This window comes from Dipodomys ordii, unplaced genomic scaffold (genome assembly GCF_000151885.1).
Source record: "Dipodomys ordii isolate 6190 unplaced genomic scaffold, Dord_2.0 Scaffold20, whole genome shotgun sequence".
NCBI classification, from domain to species: domain Eukaryota; kingdom Metazoa; phylum Chordata; class Mammalia; order Rodentia; family Heteromyidae; genus Dipodomys; species Dipodomys ordii.
Window position 1 is genome coordinate 22912111 of NW_012267236.1, and position 5898 is coordinate 22918008.

The following is a 5898-nucleotide window of genomic DNA, read 5'->3' on the forward strand; positions in this document are numbered from 1 at the left end:
CACATAAGCAAAAAGAAAAAAGCCGGAAGTGGCGCTGTGGCTCAAGTGGTAGAGCGCTAGCCTTGAGCTGAAGAGCTGAGGGACAGCGCTCAGGCTCAGAGTTCAGGCCCCACGACCGGACCCAAAAAAATAAATGAATAAAATAAAATGTCTGTTTATACTCCTCAATATATCTCCATCTCTTAGATTTCCACTCTCCACTCAGTCTCCTGAGACTGAATACATCACATGAGATATTTCCAGTCTCCTAAGACAGACCACATGCTAAGATATGTTTGAAGATAGCTTGAGTATGGAGGAGGAAAGCCAAAAGGTACTCGAGTGGTTGATGTGTCAGAGATGAGGACAAGGTGGGAGAGGGCTGTTATAGAACAGAATAGGGTTGAAGAAGTGAAGCCTCAGGAGGAGTTTCACCAAGTTATCATCTAGCTTCCTGTATTTCTATTGCTGACAGCAACTGCCACTTATTTACATTATGAATCCTTCTTTACTTGTGGGTCAACATTGTGTTTCTCTCTGTATGTGTGTGTGTACATACTGCGTTACCATAGACATTTTCTAGTGGCAGCGTTTCACTCAAAAGACCTGCTCTTTGCCACCTGTTGTGTTAGATATTGAAGGAACAGAGACACATCAGTGACAAGTCTTACCTAAGATGAACTAAAGTCCACCCTCAGTATAAACTTCAATGTGAAAACACCTTATGCCTCTTCTATTATTATCGTTTGGACATCAAGCCACTTCTTCACTCAAGTTGAGTAAATTGGATGAGACAAATTGGTCTGTAATCTTTTCTCGGCCCAAGACAAAACCAACACCAACTCTTCTAACCCTGCACTTCCCTTTGCCTATCCTTCTTATCATTTTCAGATATCTGGTACACTGTTTTTTTTTAATCTTCTCTTTCCACTAGACTGGAAGTCCCTGCACCCAATCCATTTTTTTACCAATCACTGAAGTGAGTGGTTGATATACCATGTATTACAGAATGACAGTATATAAAAATATAGCTGTAGGTCAAGGGCTTTGAGATCAAGAGAAGGACATCAACGCTCTTCTACCTGTGTCATCTGAAGTAGGACTGCTGGAGGGGGGGGAGGGGTGGTGGTGGGGCAGAGGGGGTGGAAACCAATTAGATCTGAAAAGATGGAAGGCAGTGAAAGAAGAGGAAAAGTCAGCAGCCCAGAAGTCCTGCTGACTACAGATAACTGACAGTTGACACAGGCATGAACTTGGTCCTTATTATTAGAAAGTGGCCAAATGAGAATTTATGCCTAAATTAGTTTTATTTTAAGAAAGTAATTTGGAAAAGACAACTATAGTCTACAGAGTTTAACTTGATGACCATCTCAGGTCACTTAGATTTAATTGTATCAGAAGTATTGGGTGGCACTGTATAGAGGATGTGGGAGAACACTGGTATTGTTTTAACATATGCTCCACTACAGTAATGTACAGTACAGTAATGTACAGGAATGCCTAAGAGAGCAAGTGTTATTCTTGCAGCCAGCAGCCAACTGCTGCAAATAACTCCTATGTGTGATGTTGTGCCAAGTATGGATATGCAGGCTGATAGTCTTGATTTTAAAAGTATTGCTTTAGAAATGCCCTTATTTATGTAACTATAACCCCTCTGTACATCACCTTGACAATAAAAAAAATATATATGTAATGAAAAAAAGTATTGCTTTAACAAACAATATACAATTAATTACTTCATAACTTAGAAGTAGCAAAATATAGTTTTATTTTTTCCCCTAGAGAAGTGGATTCTAGAAGTTTTCTTCATAGAACGTTGGTCTCTGTCCTCAAAGGACTGGTAAAGAAGTATATTACAAAAAAATGCTGAGATTGTAGTCTAAAATAACACACAGGTATTATAGGCTAAAATAACACCAAGATCGGAGTGCCTACCACAGGCTTACTGTGGGAGTCCTTAGGGTTATGGGAGGAAATACAGTTTGGGACAGATTGTGCCGCTTGTGGCCTGCTTAGTGGATATGGGATGGTGCAGGTGTCAGGGAACTTAGGTGAGCAGGGATGCATTGAAAGAACACAGACCAAGGCTGGCCAGCATTGCACACAAGAAGAGGCAGGCCGGCTGGATAGAGAGGCAGGCTCGGATACTTTCACCTAAACTCTCAGAGAAGAGGGATTGAGTATTCAAGGGCTGGCAGGGGCCAGGTGGAGATTCTGCGATGAGAGAGGATGCTTCAGGGACACCCTGGTGGTGAGAGGCTAAGATGTGGAGAGAGACGCACAGCTCCCACCACGGTGTGGATGCATTTGGTTTGTGGGAGATTCCCGCTATCTTGGCCCAGTTTCCCCGGTGTGAAGGCCTGGTAAGTTACAGCTGGTGCTGTAACTCGTGCCAATCATCTCTTCTCCTCAAGGTCCCCTCTGTATCTCTCTGCTGCTGTTTAGTTGTCTGACCTCTTGTTGACATGCACATCTCCATTTTTCTTTTCTATTCAGTCCACCACTGATACGTTTTACAGCAAGATTCTTGTGACCTCATGGATGAACTTTAGGGTCAAAGAAAAATGCAGTCTTGGCACACAGGGCTAAACATGGTTTTGTGGAAATATCCCAATATTTCCACAAGTGAGAAGACTCCTTCTCACTTCCTCTACATTGCCAAACATACCACCATTTCCCGGACATATATAGTTTGATAGGAGAAAAAGAATCAATGCGATGGACACAAAATATTTCTTGTATATATATATGTATATATAGAGAGATTATATATGTGTTATATATAAGTAAAGATATAGATACATATACAGATTATATATACACAATTACAGACACAGACATACACAGATGCCGACACACAGATTCAGATACAGACACAGATATGGACACAGGGCTTGTCTCTGACCTGGCATGATATCAGAGCTCTCAAGCAGTCCACTGAAGACCCTGACTTCTTGTCTGGTATTACAGTCTGGTAGCAAGAGGGATGGAGTTCAGAGGAGGAGAAATTCCTAGGGAAAGCCTTGGACCCATTCCTGCCTTCCCCTCTTGGATTCCAGAGACAGGGACACTTCACTGTGAAGGCACAGCGGCTCCTCACCCAGGACTCAGGGATGTGGAAGTAGAAGGTGAGGCAGGAATGGAAGCAGAGGAGGTTGGGCTGAACCACTGTCCCTCTCCATTCAGGTGGATCCACAGGTCAGCTCCACACCAGCTCCCAGGGAGAAAGTGGTTGTTGCTCACCCTCATCCATCCACTTCCCATGGTGATTCTCCCATTGCCAAACTTGAAGATTCATAGGAGATAGCACTGGGAAAGGAGTTCCCATAAGTCTGAGCATGCTGATCTAGGAAAGTCCTAAGAAGAGTCATCCTCCCATCCGGTCCCCGGGGCATCATGGGAAGTTGGTCCTACTGTGCTGTGTCTTCAGGCAAGATGGAAAACCTTCAGGCCATGGACTCTTCTGGAAGGTTGGGAACAGAAATACGACCCAGGGTGAGGTGTTAGACTTTCAGCTCAGGGATCTAGAGACTGAGGGGAGACAGACTAAGGAATATGTGTACCAGTGACAAAACACCTCACTTAGAAATCTCGTCTATCTCTCCACTGGTGTGTACCTGGGTTGGGGAGGGAGTACAGAGAGAGCAGAATTCCCTGGTCCCAGGGACAACGGTGCCTAGCTCTGCAGTGTAAGTGGTCAAAAGCTTGACTTTCTTTACATTTCAAATCACTTGAATGAAGAACACAGAGTTTTCGTGTCTGTAAAAGGGCAGAGAGAGCTCTCAAGGCTTTAGTGTGTACAATGAAATGAATTAGGTAAGGATGGTTGAATTTGAAGCAGATGAATCTTGGGATTCAATCCAATCATGTAAAGGCTATGTGCTAATACCTGGTATTTCCTCATGGCTTGGGGCTGCTAGGAGAACTAACCCAGCCTCAGGACACTGTAATTAAAATAGGCACAATTTATTAAACATGTGCTTTATTGGTTTTATTAGTGAGTGTTCTTTCTATAATTTATCCACAAGAACTCTGTAATAGACTTTGCACATGAGGGTACTGTTTTCCATCAAAGTAACTCACCCCAAATCATACAACCCGTAAATGAATAAATGAGGAACAACATCAATTCTCTTCCTTTAAAGTACACATTCTACAATGTTTTCCTTCTGCTTTCATTTCCTAAGCTCCTGGGACCAGCCTGAGGATCATGTGGGGGAAGTACATGAGCTCCATGAAAAACAGGGAGAAATAGGATCTTTGTGTGGTGTACACATATCTAACAAATCATGTGCACAGATGTGTGCATGCACACACATGCATACACATGCATACACATACGTGATGGAGATAGTGCCTACCACTGGCACCAATGTATTCTAAGATCCAAACAACCAACCTCTGCTTATTCATCTACGGGCCCAGTACTAGGTCTGTGCTCCATAATTCATAAGGAACTTGATCAGAATTGCTTCTACACTACATGCTGGTAATCGAATGGGGGAGGGGAAAGAAAATTAATTGCTCATACTAATAACCATGCAATAATAATTTATCTGACTATAAATCTAGTGTAACAGGGACTGGGGAATTTGTGACAAAGAAGTTTGACCTAACCTGGGGCAGCTATGCAAATTTCCTTTTTAAAGAGAGAAGAGTTAATGGAAAATGAATCAGGGGAAATGAAGGACTGGTATAGAAGGGAAATCTCCCTGGCAGGCAGAGTGAGTAGGTATTCATTAATTTATTAATGTGACCCAGGAAAACCCAGACACCAGGGCTTGAGTGTGTGTATATGTGCATGCATTCATGTGCCCATGTGAGTTAGCTGAGACTTTTAGCTCCATGGACAGCCTCCTCTGGGATTTCACAGATGTGGGCACGCAGGTGGCACATCAGCACCGGAGGATGCACCATTGATGTCACTTCTTACATGGGAGCAGCAGACGTCCCTGTCTCCTCTTGGGGAAAGGGAGAGAGTTAGACAGCAGTGAAGGAGTAGGTTTTATCACGGGTGAGAAGGAGAGGTAGCATGGAGCACCTCCCAGGAAGGTGCTCACATTGTGTAAAGTGCCCCTTGGTAGGTGGCAGAGGACACAGCTTCCCATCGGGTTGCCAGATGTGGAGCAGAACAACAGAGGAGGGGCAGGACTCCAAAGCTGTGGTGCAGTAACAAAAATAAGGCTTGCTTTTTAATACATCAGCGGAAATTACTGCAGAGTGATTTTTCGCAATTTTAGAGCACTGCATCAAAGCGTCAGTAAATTATCACCGGGTAGAATGCTTCCAGAAGTCAAACTCAATTAGTCAAAACAGAAAAGAAAATTGTATTCCTGTTGTCAAAGTTATTATTTCAAAAGGAAGTAAAACATCATGGTGCTTGTGTGTGTGTGTGTGTGTGTGTGTGTGTGTGTGTGTGTGTGTGTGACTCTGTTGGAAGTATATAAAGAATAAATAGAATATCAGATAAACACTGGTGGAAGTGTTCTTTCTTTGAATTCTATGATTTTATTTACATCAATTCCTCTTGTGCTCCCCAAAATATGGGATTAAAAAGGTAAAGATTAGGGAAAGACAAAGCGACAGAAACAGAAATACAGACAGAGAGACAGCATCAGAGAGACAGAGACAGAGACAGAGATAGAGAAGGTGGAGATGACTGCTAAAGACAGTTTTTGACACCTGTTCCTGATAAACTCCTTATATAGCTGAGGCCATACAAACTTTCATAGCTTTTATGTTAATATTCATCGCACAGTGTAAATAAGTGGTCTGAAATTTAGAGTTATGAATGATTTATGTTTGCTTTCTAGATTTTTCAATTCACTTTCCTTCCTTCCTTCCTTCCTTCCCTCCTTCCTTCCCTCCTTCCTTCCTTCCTTCCTTCCTTCCTTCCTTCCTTCCTTCCTTCCTTCCTTC